We start from the raw sequence: 18,143 nt of genomic DNA, 5'->3' as shown, positions 1-18,143 counted from the left end.
AGATAAGACTAATTAATAGCTTAAATTTGTTAGGATCTCAATAATCTAGGAATAGAGGAGAACTTCCATAATTTGTTAAAGACTATCTATAAAAAATCGATAGCTAATGTCATACTTAATGGAGAGAAACTAAGTTTTTGCACTAAGATTAAAAAAAAAAAGGCAAGGATGTCTCCCATTATTATCACTTCAGTATTGTGTTTTAAGCCCTTGATAATGCAATAGGGCAAGGCAAGGAGATAAGAGGTGTACAGATTGTAAAGGAAGACATAAAATTGTCTTTGTTCACAGATGACGTGATCATCGATGTAGAAAATAAAAGAGTGGACCAAAAACTCCTAGAACTAATAAGTGATGTTGGCAAGGTGGTGGGATAAAAGTTAATATATGAAAGGTAATTGCTTTCCTATATACAAAAAATAAACAAGGGAATAGATTTAAAAAAAAAACACTGTTTACATTAGCACCACCAAAAATGAATAACTTCAGTATAAATCTAATAAAACCATTTACAAAACCGCTATTGTTTTCCTCAATAGGTGGAAAACTACAAAACCCTGATGAATGAAATCAAAGAATAAATAAATCAAGAGAGATTGCATGTTCATGATAGGAATACTCAGTATTACCAAAATAGTAGTTTTTTCCCAATGTAATCTGTAGAAATTCAGTGCAGTTCCAATCACAATCCCAGCAAGTTATTTTATGGATATTGTCACATTGATTCTAAAATTTCTTTTTGGTCTTTTAAAAAATTAATTTATTTTAATTGGAGGCTAATCACTTACAATGCTCTGGTGGGTTTTGCCATACATTGACATGAATCAGCCATGGGTGTACATGTGTCCCCCATCCTGAACCCCCCTCCCACCTCCCTCCCCATCCCATCCCTCTGGGTTGTCCCAGTGTACCAGCCTTGAGTTTTCTGCTCCATGCATCGAACTTGGACTAATCATCTATTTCACATATGGTAATATACATATTCCCTTGCTATTCTCTCAAATTATCCCACTCTCACCTTCTCCCACAGAGTCCAAAAGTCTTTTCTTTACATCTGTGTCTCTTTTGCTGTCTTGCATATAGGGTCATCGTTACCAGCTTTTAAAATTCCATATCTGTGCATTAATATACTATATTGGTGTTTTTCTTTCTGACTTCACTTTTTATAGTAGACTCCAGTTTCATCTACCTCATTAGAACTCACTCAAATGCACTCTTTTCTATAGCTGAGTAATTCTCCATTGTGTACATGCACCACAGCTTTCTTATCCATTCATCTGCCGATGGACATCTAGGTTGGCTCCATGTCCTGGCTGTTGTAAACAGTGCTGTGATAAACACTGGGGGTACACGTGTCTCTTTCAGTTATGGTTTCCTTGGTGTGTATGTCCAGCAGCGGGATTGCTGGGTCATATGGCAGTTCTATTTCCAGTTTTTTAAAGAATCTTCACATTTTTCTCCATAGTGGCTGTACTAGTTTGCATTCCCACCAAGTATAAGAGGGTTCTCTTTTCTCCATACCCTCTCCAGCATATATTGTTTGTAGACTTTTTGATAGCAGCCATTCTGACCTGTGTGAGATGGTAAAAAACCCAGAATATCTATTACCTTATTGAACGAGGACAAAGTTGAAGGAATATTACCCAACTTGAAGATTTACTTTGAAGGTACAGTATCAAGACAGCGTGATATTGGTGAAAGAACAAATGGATCAATGGAACAGAATAAAGAGCCCCAAAATGAACCTATATGAAACAGTCAACTCATCTTTGACAAAAGAACAAAGGCAATATAATGGAGCAAAGATAGTCTTTTCAACAAATAGGGCTAGAAAAATTGAATATCCATTAAAATTTAAAAAAAAGGAATCTTGACACAGACTTCACATTCTTCATAAAAATTAGCTCAAAATGAGACCTTAATGTACAACACAGAACTATAAAACTCCTAGAAGATAACATAGGAGAAAACCTAGATGACCTTGGGTATGGCAATAACTTTTAAGATATAACCCCAAAGGCACAATCCATGAAAGAAAGAATTGATAAGCTCTGTTCAGTTCAGTCACTCAGACCCGTCCTACTATTTGCAACCCCATGGACTGCTTCATGCCAGGCTTCCCTGTCCATCATCAATTCTCAGAATTTACTCAAACTCATGTCCATTGAGTCAGTGATGCCATCCGACCATCTTATTCTCTGTTGGCCACTTCTCCTCCCACCTTCGATCTTTCCCAGCATCACAGTCTTTTTGAATGAGTCAGTTATTTGCAGCAGGTGGCCAAAGTATTGGAGTTTCAGCTTCGCTCCTGCCAATGAATATTCAGGACTGATTTCCTTTAGGAAGGACTGGTTGGGTGTCCTTTCTCTAAGGGACTCTCAAGAGTCTTCGCTAACACCACAGTTCAAAAGCATCAATTCTTTGATGCTCAGCATTTTTTATAGCCCAACTCTCACATACATAGGTGACTACTGGAAAAACCATAGCTTTGACTAGATGGGACATTTGTTGGCAAAATTATGTCTCTGCTTTTTAATGTGCTCTCTAGGTTGGTCATAACTTTTATTCCAAGGGGCAAGCATCTTTTAATTTCATGGCTGCAGTCACCATCTGCAGTGATTTTGGAGCCCCCCCCCCCAAAATAAAATCTCTTACTGTTTCTGTTGTTTCCCTGTCTATGTGCCATGAAGTGATAGGAACAGATTCCATGATCCTAGTTTTATGAATGTTGAGCTTTAAGCCAACTTTTTCACTCTCTTCTTTCACTTTCATCAAGAGGCTCTTTAGTTCTTCGCTTTCTGCCATAAGCGTGGTGTCATCTGCATATGTGAGGTTATTGATATTTCTCCTGGAAATCTTGATTCCAGCTTGTGTTTCTTCCAGTCCAGCGCTTCTCATGATGTACTCTGCATATAAGTTAAATAAGCAGGGTGACAATATATGGCCTTGATGTACTAATTCCCCAATTTGGAACAAGTCTGTTGTTCCATGTCCAGTTCTAACTGTTGCTTTTTGACCTGTATACAGATTAATCAGGAGGCAGGTGAGGTGGTCTGGTATTCCCATCTCTTTCAGAATTTTCCGCAGTTTGTTGTGATCCATACAGACAAATTGGAGAAGGCAATAGCACCCCACTCCAGCAGTCTTGCCTGGAAAATCCCATGAACAGAGGAGCCTGGTAGGCTGCAGTCCATGGGGTCACTAAGAGTTGGACACAACGGAGCAACTTCACTTTCACTTTTCATTTTCATGCATTGGCGAAGGAAATGGCTAACCCATTCCAGTGTTCTTGCCCAGAGAATCCCAGGGATAGGGGAGCCTGGTGGGCTGCTGTCTATGGAGTTGCATAGAGTCGAAAGTGACTGAAGCAACTTAGCAGCAGCAGCATACAGTCAAAAGCTTTGGCATAGTCAATAAAGCTGAAGTAGATGTTTTTCTGGAACTCTCTTGCTTTTTCAATGATCTAGTGGATGTTGGCAATTTGATCTCTGGCTCCTCTGCCTTTTCTAAATCCAGCTTGAACATCTGGAAGTTCACGGTTCATGCACTATTGAAGCCTGGCTTGGAGAATTTTGAGCATTACTGTGCTAGCATGTGAAATGAATGCAATTGTTTGGTAGTTTGAACATTCTTTGGCATTGCCTTTCTCTGCGATTGGAATGGAAACTGACCTTTTCCAGTCCTGTGGCCACTGTTGAGTTTTCTTCACAGTCCAACTCTCACATCCATACATGACCACTGGAAAAATCATAGCCTTGACTAGACAGACCTTTGTTGGCAAAGTAATGTCTCTGTTTTTCAATATGCTATCTAGGTTGGTCATGACTCAGCCATCCAACCCTTGCAACCTCTGTCGTCCCTGTCTCCTCCTTCCTTCAATCATTCCTTGTTTCGGGTGCTTTTTCAATGAATCAGTTCTTCACGTGAGATGGCCAAAGTATTGGAGCTTCAGCTTGGGCATCAGTCCTTCCAGTGAATATTCAGGACTGATTTCCTTTAGGATGAACTGGTTGGATCTGCTTGCAGTCCAAGGGACTCTCAAGAGTCTTCTCCAACACCACAGTTCAAAAGCATCAATTCTTCGGTGCTCAGCTTTCTTTATAGTCCAACTCTCACATCCATATGTGACTACTAGAAATACCATAGCTTTGACTAGATGGATTTTTGTTGTCAAAGTCATATCTCTGCTTCTTAATATGCTGTCTAGGTTGGACATAGATTTTCTTCCAAGGAGTAAGCATGTTTTAATTTCATGGATGCAGTCACCATCTCCAGTGATTTTGGAGCCCACAAAATAATGTCTGTCACTGTTTCCACTGTTTTGCCATCTATTTGCCATGAAGTGATGGGACTGGATGCCATGATCTTTGTTTTTTTTTTAACGGTTGAGTTTTAAGCCAACTTTTTCACTCTCTTCTTTCACTTTCTTTTTTTTAAAAATTAATTATTTTATTTTAATTGGAGGCTAATTACTTTACAATATTGTAGTGGTTTTTGCCGTACATTGACATGAATCAGCCACTCCTTTCACTTTCATCAAGAGGCTCTTCAGTTCCTCTTTGCTTTCTGCCATAAGGGTGTTTTCATCTGCATATCAGAGGTTATTGATATTTCTCCCCCAAATCTTGATTTTAGGTTGTGCTTCATCCAGCCTGGCAATTCTTATGATGTACTCTACATAAAGTTAATTAAGCAAGGTGATGATATGCAGCCTTAACATACTCCTTTCCCGATTTGGAAATAGTCTGTTGTTTCATGTCTGGTTCTAACTGTTGTTTCTTGACCAGACCTGTGGTCTGGTATTCCCATCTCTTTAAGAATTTTCCCACAGTTTGTTGTGATCCACACAGTCAAAGGCTTTGACATAGTCAACAAAGCAGAAGTAGATGTTTTTCTGGAACTCGCTTTTTCGATGGCCCAACGGATGTTGGCAATTTGATTTATGATTCCTATGCCTTTTTAAAAACCAGCTTGAACATCTGGAAGTTCACGATTCATGTACTGTTGAAGCCTGACTTGGAGAATTTTGAGCATTACTTTGCTAGCGTGTGAGATGAGTACAATTGTTTGGTAGTTTGAACATTCTTTGGCATTGCCTTTCTTTGGGATTGGAATGAAAACGGACCTTTTCCAGTCCTGTCACCACTGCTGAGTTTCCAGATTTGCTGGCAAATTGAGTGCAGCACTTTCACAGCATCATCTTTCAGGATTTGAAATAGCTCAACTGGAATTCCATCACCTCCACTAGCTTTGTTTGTTCTGATGGTTCCTGAGGCCCGTTTGACTTCAAACTCCAAGATGTCTGGCTCTAGGTGAGTGATCACCCCATCATGGTTATCTGGGTCGTTAAGATCTTTTTTGCATAGTTCTTCTGTTTATTCTTGCCACCTTATTTTAATATCTTGTGCTTCTGTTAGGTCCATACCACTTCTCTCTGTTTTCTTTTTTACCTTTTTATTTCTCACACTTTAAACCAACAATGATTAAGAATCTGAGCCCCCAGGGAAGCCCAAGAATGAAAAGAACTCAGACGACCCAAATATTTTTCTCTTGCAAAGTACGGAGAATATGGGGGAAAATGAAATTTGGGAATTTGTTTTTGTTCCTTTTCCTCCACCTTTTTGGTCAGTTACCTTAGTTCTTCACCTCACTTTTTCTTTCTCATCTGGCTTTAGAAGGAAGCTAATTAGATGGACCAGTGTTGTAGAAGGAAATGGCAACCCACTCCAGTATTCTTGCCTGGAAAATTCCATGGACAGAAGAGCCTGGTGGACCACAGTTCATGGGATGGCAAAGAGTTGGACACAACTGAACGTGAGCACATACATGGTATTGGAGTAGATTGCTAGAAGGGAGAAAGTTCCAAACAACTTTAAAAAGTGGCTACGTGGAATTATATTCAAAAGAAATGGTCCACCCACTTTCCCTAATTACATTGTGAAATGGATTCCCTGTTTCTAAAACAGTGGACCTATGTTCACCTGACAGGGAGGATGGAGGTTTATCCCAATGCATGTATATATGTGTTTGTGTGTATTTGTCTGTGTATGTTTTAAAATTACATGTATTTAATGCCTAATGAGAATATCTCAGGTGGTCTCCTACTTTCATGTATTTTCTTTAATTTTACTTGTAAAATTGTGACCATTTTTTCAATTCAAATAGAGGAGAACCTTAAAAATTAATTAAAAAGACATTCTCACTAGTCTAAGGGTCAGGGTGACTTGGAAGAGAAAATTAATGAATGGTGAGATAACAGTGCTGGTATGCTTGGCTACTGTGACACTGTCCATTTGAGTTTCTTTTACTTGAATTTACAAGCTACTATATAACTCAAGAGAAAGACTGATAATTAGTAATATTCTGCTTGCTTTTTATATCACCTCTTGAAGACTATTTTGATTAATTATTTTGAAGGTCATAGGAAGGAACTTTCATGATCTAACTTTTAAACAAGTAGGGTTGCAACATAGAGCTATGACTAAAAATTAAAAAGGAAGTTTGAAATGACCTGTTTGTTTTGGTTTCTCTTTTTAAGAGATGTTTTTTGGAGTATAGTTAGAGTGTTGTGTGTGTACTATAAAGCAGGGTGAGTCAGCTATAGATACACATGTATCCCCTCTTTTTAGAATTTCCTTCCCATTTAGGTCACCATAGAACACTGAATAGAGTTCCCTGTGTATACAGTCGGTTCTTATGTGTGCTTGTGTTCAGTTGCTCAGTTTTGTCTGACTCTCTGCAACCCCATGGACTGTAGCCCGCCAGGCTTCTCTGTCCATGGGATTATTCAAGCAAGAATACTGGAACAGATTGCCATTTCCTTCTCCAGGAGATCTTCCTGACCCAGGGACCAAACCCCCCTCTCCTGTGTCTCCTGCATTGGCGGGCAGATTCTTTACCACCGAGCCACCTAGGAAGCTCCACCAGAGGTTCTCATTAGTTACCTGTTTGATACATAGTCAATAGTGTATATCTGTCAGTACCAATCTCCCATTGCATCCCACCTCCCACATCTCAGTCCAGGTGTCTGTCAGTAAAATGAATCACTTTTCAGTCAAGCGGGTGGTCAGCAATATAATTTTTTAAAGATGGGAAGCTGAAAAACACTGTTGCCAAACAGCATCTGCAGTATTAACATCTATATGGAACATCTTTCTTTTTCCAAAGGGATGCAGATGAGAAGAATGAGGGCAGGAAAATGCACCTGAATAAAGCTTTTCTAAATGATGGAACAGAGAACATTCCCAGAGGCAGGTCAAGTTCAACCCAAGAACAACTCTCTCAGTGCTTTCACAACTAGTTAAAACACAAGACCAATACTACCTCAGCTCTCAAATCAGTGCTGAAATCCAGCAGAAGGTTGTTAATATTGATATGGTTAATATACATCAAATAGGATTCCTTTAATTTTCTGAATCGAAAAATTCTGCACAGTGTTGACATTTCCTTACTGAACTCCCAGGATTGTTTGGTTTCAAAGGCTGTTGGGCTCAAGACACATTTTGTTTTAAATAATCCTTCATAAAAAATTCAGCTTCAGTCTAATATGATTGAAACTCAGCTTGAGTGTGTTTTATAATGCATTGAACTGGAAAGACTATGGGCATTGAATTATTCAAAACATGGTAGGCGAAGGAGATATGTGGGGAGGAGGTGATCAAAGAAATCAGTGAGACTTGATATATCTTGTTATCTCATTTTATTTACCTTTTAGAACTCCTCCAAATATTAGAGAAAAGAAATCAATATCAATTTTCACCTCTGTCACGTTCCACACTTCAATTATTAATGCATGTCAAATTTGACCACAGTTCTCTATACCACCTGCTTTGCAATAATATTTCTGAGCCTTTATTAAAAATGTAAAATTGTCATTGAATTTCCAAATATGATTCTCCAGTGGCTAATTCGGCTTGTTTTATTAATAAGTGAGTTCTGGTGAGTAATACTAATTTAATACGCCTGTATGTAAGATTAAATTATAAGTTATTTCAGCTGAAGGTGATGAGATATGACTGTGATGTGGTTTTTGGGCAATCACCTTCCTGAATAAACCCTGCAAGCACACAGTTCTTGGAAGAAACCAGTACTATAGATAGTAGCAAATCTGATATTATTTTGCGTGTCTCCTTTAACAGGGGAATGCACAGACACATACATACAAACATGATGGGCGAAAAAGCACACTTGCATACCTCAGATGTTTGCATTAATTTCTGAATACAATTCTCCAGGAAGAAAAAGGCTTTACTAATGATTTGTATTTTTATAGTTTATTATTTTATCCATACTGAAACACTTCAGGAAATCACTTGCTGTTTTGTTGTTCATGGAATCCTTTCAATTTTGAGATGCTGAATGTAAACTGGGGCTCCCCTGCTGGCTTAAAATCCACCTGCAATGCAGGAGATCTAGGTTTACCTCCTGGGTTGGAAAAATCCCCTGGAGAAGGGAATGGCAACCCACTCCAGTATTCTTGCCTGGAGAATCCCATGGACAGAGGAACCTGGTGGGCTATACTCTATGGGGTTGCAAAAAGTCATGACTAAGCACACATGCTCAAATGTAGATAGAAATAATTATTATATGAAAGACTAAGTTACAGAGAACCTGGTGACTGGAGGTGAGAGATGCCATGCAATTCTTCTCTGCCCTAGAGACCATTAAAATATCACTGTGAACCCAATTAAGACTGGAAACATACCATCAAGAAACTAGCTATCTTTTGTTTATAATAAAAGTAGAGAACAGTGGGGAACCTTGACTGAGTGAGTGTGTGAGACTTTCTCTGTTTTGTACAATAAGCCAGAAACAATACCTGAAATAGCCTCAGGCCTTTTGTCTTTTGTATCACGCTCTTTCTTTTATTGCTCCTGATCAATTACACTTAAGTCAACAAGAGTCGCTTCAACATTTTGACAGTTTTGTTTCCCATACCCTCAAGCATTTTAAAAGAGTTATTGAGATAAAACTATTGCAAAAATTACTCCCTCCAAGTTTTTTTAGAGTAGTATCAGTGAAGGTAACTTAGAGGGTAAAGAAAAGACCCCTTGAGTTCCTGGCTTACCATTCTAAACTCTGGGGCAAGCATAAACCTTCATAGCAAAACTAGTTTGCCCTTAGTTGAGAATTGCTTTTCATAGTCTTGTTTAATAAGTAAATGGAGACTTTACTTCCCTATAAACTCTTTCTGAAAAGTAAATACAATTTATTACTCATAAGAAATGATGAAATTTATGTTTTTTGAATAGATGTTTGTATATACATACATACATATGTGTTCAGTTCAGTTCAGTTCAGTCGCTCAGTCGTGTCCGACTCTCTGCGACCCCATGAATCACAGCATGCCAGGCCTCCCTGTCCATCACCAACTCCCGCAGTTCACTTAGACTCACGTCCATTGAGTCGGTGATGCCATCCAGCCATCTCATCCTCGGTTGTCCCCTTCTCCTCCTGCCCCCAATCCCTCCCAGCATCAGAGTCTTTTCCAATGAGTCAACTCTTGGCATGAGGTGGCCAAAGTACTGGAGTTTCAGCTTTAGCATCATTCCTTCCAAAGAAATCCCAGGGCTGATTTCCTTTAGAATGGACTGGTTGGATCTCCTTGCAGTCCAAGGAACTCTCAAGAGTCTTCTCCAACACCACAGTTCAAAAGCATCAGTTCTTTGGCGCTCAGCCTTCTTCACAGTCCAACTCTCACATCCATACATGACCACAGGAAAAACCATAGCCTTGACTAAATGGACCTTAGTCGGCAAAGTAATGTCTCTGCTTTTCAGTATGCTATCTAGTTTGGTCATAACTTTTCTTCCAATGAGCAAGCATGTTTTAATTTCATGGCTGCAGTCACCATCTGCAGTGATTTTGGAGCACAGAAAAATAAAGTCTGACACTGTAACCACTGTTTCCCCATCTATTTCCCATGAAGTGATGGGACCGGATGCCATAATCTTCATTTTCTGAATGCTGAGCTTTAAGCCAACTTTTTCACTCTCTTTCACTTTCATCAAGAGGCTTTTAGTTCCTCTTCACTTTCTGCCATAAGAGTGGTGTCATCTGCATATCTGAGCTTATTGATATTTCTCCCGGCAATCTTGATTCCAGCTTGTGTTTCTTCCAGTCCAGCATTTCTCATGATGTACTCTGCATAGAAGTTAAATAAGCAGGGTGACAATATACAGGCTTGACGTACTCCTTTTCCTATTTGGAACCAGTCTGTTGTTCCATGTCCAGTTCTAACTGTTGCTCCTGACCTGCATACAGATTTCTCAAGAGGCAGGTCAGGTGGTCTGTATTCCCATCTCTCTCAGAATTTTCCACATATATAGATATAGATATAGATATAGATATATAAACCTACTATGTACAGTACTTTGCATTTTCTTTACTTACCAAGAATGAACAATGACTTGATCTCTAAATACAGTAGAGCACCAGATCATAGAAGATTCATAACAAATATTTTATTTGACATTATGATGAATTCACTGTTTAGGTATAAAGAGGGAATACCTTCAGTTTTCCTCTTTGTTGAATCTAGTTATTATGTCCTGGACAGAGGGATTTTTCTTGATTTAATCTATAATGTTCATCTTCCTTAAGATGGAAATTGACAACTTCAATAGGCAAAAGCCCTATTTTGATTCAACTGAATTAATGTTTCTAGAGTCAACCCAAAGTTTAATAGGATTTTCTCTGCGGCTTCACAATCTGAAAATGATAAACATCTCACCAGAGTTTCACGGCACTTGGTTATCTATTTAGTGGAAATGGATATTCAAAATACCATGCTTCTCTAATGTCTTCTTTGACTTAATCAAACAGGCAACTACTGAGTTAAGACTGTCTTATACTTGCTTTAAAAATATATTAGTAGTAAAACTTAATATGCCAGGCCTTAGTATGGCCTGACTTGGAAATTTAGTTTCAGAGGATTTTGTGAATATAGCAAGGAAAGAGGACCTTGGTATATCTTATTCCCACAGGCACACAATAAATATTTGCTTAACAGAGAATAATGAATATATAGTGTAGGAGAGAACCTGACAGATGATTAACATTACTGAATGACAGCAATGCACAAACTCATCTGTGATCAAACAGTATGAAGTATCCTCCTAAGGATAAACTTACTACAAATAAGATGTGAAAATTCAATTATGGAGATACTCTCAGTTTCAGTTCTGATATGCAAAAATCTTAGAAGTTGCCACTGTGTCCTTACAAGATAATGCTGTACAAACTGAAAATCAGTGACTTCTCTCAGATGTGTCAGCGAACTGAGGTTGCTGAGTAAAGTGCCAACCCAGAGTCTGGGGAAATAGCAGATCCAACAAAGATCTGCTTACCTCGAGTAGAAGTGGCTGCAGGCATCACTGGGAGGAAAACTTAAAAAATCTCTAGAGTCTGAGTATGGACAGCATGAGACTGGGTGGGTGCAGTCTTAGGGCCCCCCATACTTCTGGGGCCTTTACCGCCAGGAGTCCTACCAGGGTGTGCTAGTGAGTGAGGATCAGAGGAAGATTGCCACCCCCTCAAGCCTCTGGCAACAGAAGGAAAAAATATCATTATGATATATACCCAGAGAGTTCTTCATAGCAAAGACCCATTCTTTGTACACAGCTGGCAACTGTACACAGTGGAAATAAGGGCCTTCCTCCCATGCTGGTTTCCTCTAGCTCTCTGTTTACCTAAGGACAGGGACTCATAGTTAATAGGGGCTAGAAATTTAAGGAAATAGAAACACTGAAGTCAGAGAAGAGGGTAAGGGATGGAGGGCTTAAGCAAAATGAAACAAAACTTATACCCCTGGAAATATACTTCTAAATATCACAGCCCAGAGACACAGGCCCAGTGAAAGACTTTCTATAATCTTTCTATAAGATTGTAGAAAAACCTTGTCTGTCACAACTTAGCACCACACTAATAAGTTATAGTGTTATATGATAACAATGGATTGCAGTTGAAAGGGTCACAAGACAGACTCTGAGGCAAAATATTCAGGGAAACCCAAGGGCTGTAACAGGGAGGCAAAACCAAGGACACTAGTGTTGAAGACTCTGGTACCTGCAGCTATAGCAAGCGTTAAACACGGCCCCAGTGCTCAACAGATTCGGGTAAATCCTCACACTGATGGCCCATTTACCTTGGGTCCTATTACCTGATGCAGCATGTCTGACTCTTAGTGAATAATTACAAGTCATGCCAAGAAGAAAAAGAAAAACACATATAGGAGACAAACATCAGAAAAGACTCTGATGTGACTCTAGTGTCAGATTATCACACATGGAATTTAACTAAGATAAATGTGGTAAGAGTTCTAATGGAAAAGTAGGCTATATTCAAGAAGAAATGAGTGATAAAAGAGAGAAAGAAACTTTAAGAAAGAACATAAGAAAATACTAGAAAAAGCAAAATAGCAGAAATGAAGTGTTCCTTTGATAAACTCATCATTAGATGACATAGCCAAGGAAGGAATCAGTGAATTTGATGATATGTCAATAGAAAATTTTCAACCTAAGATACAACTACAAGTATCACTATAATTGGAATGCCAGAAGAGGGAAGGAAGGAAGGGAGAGCAGAAGAAATATTGGAAGTAATAATGGGTGATATTTTTCCAAAACTAGTAACAGACATCAAAATGCAGATACAGAAAGTCCAGACAGCACAAAACAGGGTAAGTACCAGAGAGAGAAGGAAGAAAGAATCAACGTACCTAGGAGAAGGCGATGGCAACCCCCTCCAGTACTCTTGCCTGGAAAATCCCATGGATGGAGGAGCCTGGTAGGCTGCAGTCCATGGGGTCGCCAGAAGTCAGACACGACTGAGCGACTTCACTTTCACTTTTCACTTTCATGCATTGGAGAAGGAAATGGCAACCCACTCCAGTATTCTTGCCCGGAGAATCCCAGGGACGGGGGAGCCTGGTGGGCTGCCATCTATGGGGTCTCACAGAGTTGGACACGACTGAAGTGACTTAGCAGCAGCAGCAGCCGTCATATCATATTCAGACTGCTGACAATGAAAGACAAAGAGACAGCTCAAGGAAGCCAGAGAGTGTTTCAATCCTGCTTTATCTAAATAGGAGAAAAAGTTGTTTTCTGTCTACCCATGTTAGGCTTACTGGTTCAGTTCAGTTCAGCTGCTCAGTCGTGTCTGACTCTTCCTGGCCCCATGAATCACAGCACGCCAGGCCTCCCTGTTCATCACCATCTTCCAGAGTTCACTCAGACTCACGTCCATTGAGTCCGTGATGCCATCCAGCCATCTCATCCTCTGTCGTCCCCTTCCCATCCTGCCACCAATCCCTCCCAGCATCAGAGTCTTTTCCAATGAGTCAACTCTTGGCATGAGGTGGCCAAAGTACTGGAGTTTCAGCTTTAGCATCATTCCTTCCAAAGAAATCCCAGGGTTGATCTCCTTCAGAATGGACTGGTTGGATCTCCTTGCAGTCCAAGGGACTCTCAAGAGTCTTCTCCAACACCACAGTTCAAAAGCATCCATTCTTCGGTGCTCAGCCTTCTTCACAGTCCAACTCTCACATCCATACATTACCACAGGAAAAACCATAACCTTGACTAGACAGACCTTAGTCAGCAAAGTAATGTCTCTGCTTTTGAATATACTATCTAGGTTGGTCATAACTTTTCTTCCAAGGAGTAAGCATGTTTTAATTTCATGGCTGCAGTCACCATCTGCACTGATTTTGGAGCCCAAAAAGATAAAGTCTGACACCATTTCCACTGTTTCCCCATCTATTTCCCTTGAAGTGATGGGACCAGATGCCATGATCTTCGTTTTCTGAATGTTGAGCTTTAAGCCAACTTTTTCGCTCTCCTCTTTCACTTTCATCAAGAGGCTCCTTAGTTCCTCTTCTCTTTCTGCTGTAAGGGTGGTGTCATCTGCATATCTGAGGTTATTGTTGGGTCCCTATAAATTAGACTGACAACAAACAGGTTAACGAGAGAAAAAATAACTTTATCAACATGTGCATTGAGCATGTATCCATGGGTGCTCAGTAATGAGTAACTCAAAGAGATGGGGAGAACTTGGACTTATATAGCATCTTAACAGAGGAACAACGGGTTCTAGAGAAGTGACAAGACAAAGGAAAAGGACTTTGAATTCCTAGGGTGGCATTTTGTGGAAAGGTAGACTCAGGGGGAAACTAATGAAAGGTGAAGGTTAGTTTTAAAAATTTGTTATGTAGATTCCTCCGGTGCAGTCTCTGGGTCTAGTGTTGTCTTTTGTGATTAACTTCTGTTCTAGTAGAAAAGGGAGGGAGAACACCTTTACAAATTTACATCCTGCTTTTAGACAGAATAGGGAGGGCAGAAAGATCTTTTCTTGTGTTTGTTTTTGTTACCTTCAGCTGTGAATAATCATTATGGCAAAGTGGCTTATATTAGGGTGGTATATTCTACTCCCCTTACTAGGGAAAAGGAGAAAATTACAGGAGACTTCTCATCAGAAACTTTGTAAGCAAGAACAGATGGAGTGAAATATTTAAAAAGTATTAAAAGGAAAACACACTAACGTCAATTTGATGTCCAGAGAAGCTACCCTGGAAAAATAAAAGAGAAATAAAGACTTTCTCAAACACATACTTTGTGGAGATTCATCACCAGCAGACTTGCCCTGCAAAAAAAAAAAAAAAAAAAGACAAATTCTACAGAGAGAAGGAAATGATACAGATCACAAACTCAGAATCTCCATAAAGCAGAGCACTGGATAATTAAATGGAAACAAAATCTATTTCTTATTCTTAATTGATGTAAAAGAACTGTTCAAATTAACAGCAACTATGTATTGAATGATTAAAAAACATTGAAGATAGTCTGTTATAAACCACTTGCACAACATTTGAAGTATTATAGTATCATTTAAAGGTGGGTTTAGATTAGTTAAAAATGTGTATTGTAAACTCTAGAGCAACTACTAAAATTTTTTTAAAGTATAATTGATGCACTAAGAGGAGATAAATGGAATTATAAAAATTAGAGAAAGCAGGAAAGGGAGATTCCATTGTATAAAAAGATTGGAAGACTGACATTGTTTTATTCAAAACAAAAGCAAGTTGAATCGAGAAGATACAGACCCATGAGGTTTTTTTCTGGTTATATGTCTCCTACTTTCCCCTTGCCTCACAGCTGGAGTGAAAGACTCAATCATCCACAAAATAGTTGGTGGTCTTTTGATTAAAAACCTTATGTAAACAAAGTAGGATTATTTTGATACCATTACGATCTCTGCAATGTGTGACAGAGATTGAACAATTGAAAAAGTTGAGGGAAGGCAGAGGCTATAAAAGTGATGCTGAAAAGGAAAAACCATTTACACTTAAAATGATAGTTTGGAGGGTAAAAAATCCAGTCAACAAGGAAGTTATCTAATCTTTGCGATGGCAAACTTCCAACGTGATTATTTTCCATTCATTTGCCTGCCTGGTAGACTGAGTAGAATCATAGAGGATCTCATTCAGATGAAACTGGCTGTTGCTGTGGACATAGGCCAGGTCTAAACTGCTCGAGTGCTTCTGCGAGTCCCAGAGGGTGGGAGTTGGAGAAGAAGGAAGGGAGAGGGCAAGGCCAGGAAAGGGAATCCCACTGTGTTGCCTGAGCTGTGGGCCAGAATAAACAATGTGCTGTGACCTATTTAGCAAATGAAAACCCAAACCAGAGAAAGCAGCCAAGGTCAGGGACACACATCCCCTCCTGCTGAGATGATTTGGGATGCTCAGAACAAGAAAATGAATAGCTCACATAAGGGAGTTTCCTTGAACTCCCCTGGCAATAAATCACCAACTGTAGTGAAGTTTCTGCCTTTCTAAAACTTCGTTAAATAAATGGCAGCGGCAAGCTGGGATTCAGTTTATAGGTTTATATGTGGTTTCTTTTCTTTTTTTTTTTTTTTAGACAAAAGGCAAATCAGCAGAAGAATTCTTTCTGGCTTATCCTGTTTATGTTTGAGCCTAGATGGTCTTCCTCTCTTCCAAGGTCACCAGGAACCTCTAAAACCAGACTCACTTTGGAGGTATCCTGGTGAAATCTTTGAGCTTGAAGGTTATTTCACAGTGCATGTTTCCTAGATGATTTTGTGACCTGAAGTTAATTGTACTCAAGACTTTGTGCTCAACAAAAGGAAGAGGAAAAAGTCAGAGTGTATAGTCTGACATCATCAACAGCCCTCAGAATAAAGTACAGAAGGATGGTTTTAGTAGATCTCCATCTAATATCTAAGAATCAACCCATGTGTGTCTGTATGTATCTACCTACCTATGTGTCTATGTGTGTGTACTTACCATGATCCTAATTCTGATATGCTGTAATAATAATACACAGAGAAATAATCATCAGAAAATTCACTGAAAGATTCAAAGTGAATGTCCATATATGGTGGAACTAAAAGTGATAATTTTCTTCTTTATATTTTGTTGGAATTTTGCAATTTTTAAAAACACATGTTATAGCCATGATGTCCAATAGCAATAAAAGTATCAGTTTGGTTCAGTTCAGTCACTCAGTCATGTCTGACTCTTTGCGACCCCGTGAATCACAGCACGCCAGGCCTCCCTGTCTATCACTAACTCCCGGAGTTCACTCAAACTCATGTCCATCCAGTCGGTGATGCCATCCAGCCATCTCATCCTCTGTCGTCCCCTTCTCCTCCTGCCGCCAATCCCTCCCAGCATCAGAGTCTTTTCCAATGAGTCAACTCTTTGCATAAGGTGGCCAAAGTACTGGAGTTTCAGCTTTAGCATCATTCCTTCCAAAGAAAACCCAGGGCTGATCTCCTTCAGAATGGACTGGTTGGATCTCCTTGCAGTCCAAGGGACTCTCAAGAGTCTTCTGCAACACCACAGTTCAAAAGTATCAGTTCTTCGGTGCTCAGCCTTCTTCACAGTCCAACTGTCACATCCATACATGACCACAGGAAAAACCATAACCTTGACTAGATGGACTTTTGTTGGCAAAGTAATGTCTCTGCTTTTAAACATGCTATCTAGGTTGGTCATAACTTTCCTTCCAAGGAGTAAGCATCTTTCAGTTTCATGGCTGCAGTCACCATCTGCAGTGATTTTGGAGCCCCAAAACATAAAGTCTGACACTGTTTCCACTGTTTCCCATCTATTTCCCATGAAGTGATGGGACCAGATGCCATGATCTTCGTTTTCTGAATGTTGAGCTTTAAGCCAACTTTTTGACTCTCCTGTTTCAGTTTCATCAAGAGGCTTTTAGTTCCTCTTCACCTTCTGCCGTAAGAGTGGTGTCATCTGCATATCTGAGGTTATTGATATTTCTCCCAGCAGTCTTGATTCCAGCTTGTGCTTCATCCAGCCCAGCGTTTCTCATGATGTACTCTGCATGTAAGTTAAATAAGCAGGGTGACAATATACAGCCTTGACGTACTCCTTTTCCTATTTGGAACCAGTCTGTTGTTCCATGTTCAGTTCTAACTGTTGCTTCCTGACCTGCATATAGGTTTCTCAAGAGACAGGTCAGGTGGTCTGGTATTCCCATCTCTTTCATAATTTTCCACAGTTTATTGTGATCCACACAGTCAAAGGCTTTGACATAGTCAATAAAGCAGGAATAGATATTTTTCTGGAACTCTCTTGCTTTTTCCATGATCCAGCAGATGTTGGCAATTTGATCTCTGGTTCCAATGCCTTTTCTAAAATCAGCTTGAACATCTAAAAGTATAATGAGCCAAAAATATAAACCATGTGTTACCTTAAGTTTTCTAATAGAAAGAACCAAGTAGATTGATGGAAATCTCAAGGAGATTCCCTTGGATAGTAAGGAGATGACACTAGTCAATCCTAAAGGAAATCAATCCTGAATACTCATTGGAAGGACTGATGCTAAAGCTGAAATTCCAATACTTTGGCCACCTGATGTGAAGAGCTAACTCATTGAAAAAGACCCTGATGCTAGGAAAGATTGAAGGCAGGAGGGCAAGGGGGCGACAGAGAATGAGATGGTTGGATGGCATCACCGACTCAGGGACATGCGTTTGAGCAAACTCTAGGAGTTAGTGAAGGATGGGGAAGCTTGGCATGCTACAACCCATGGGGTTGCAGAGAGTTAGACACAACTGAGTGACTGAACAATCATTTTCATAATATATTTTGTCTAACT

Source organism: Ovis aries, chromosome 2 (assembly GCF_016772045.2).
Source record: "Ovis aries strain OAR_USU_Benz2616 breed Rambouillet chromosome 2, ARS-UI_Ramb_v3.0, whole genome shotgun sequence".
Taxonomy (NCBI): domain Eukaryota; kingdom Metazoa; phylum Chordata; class Mammalia; order Artiodactyla; family Bovidae; genus Ovis; species Ovis aries.
Note: the sequence above shows the minus strand (reverse complement) of the source record.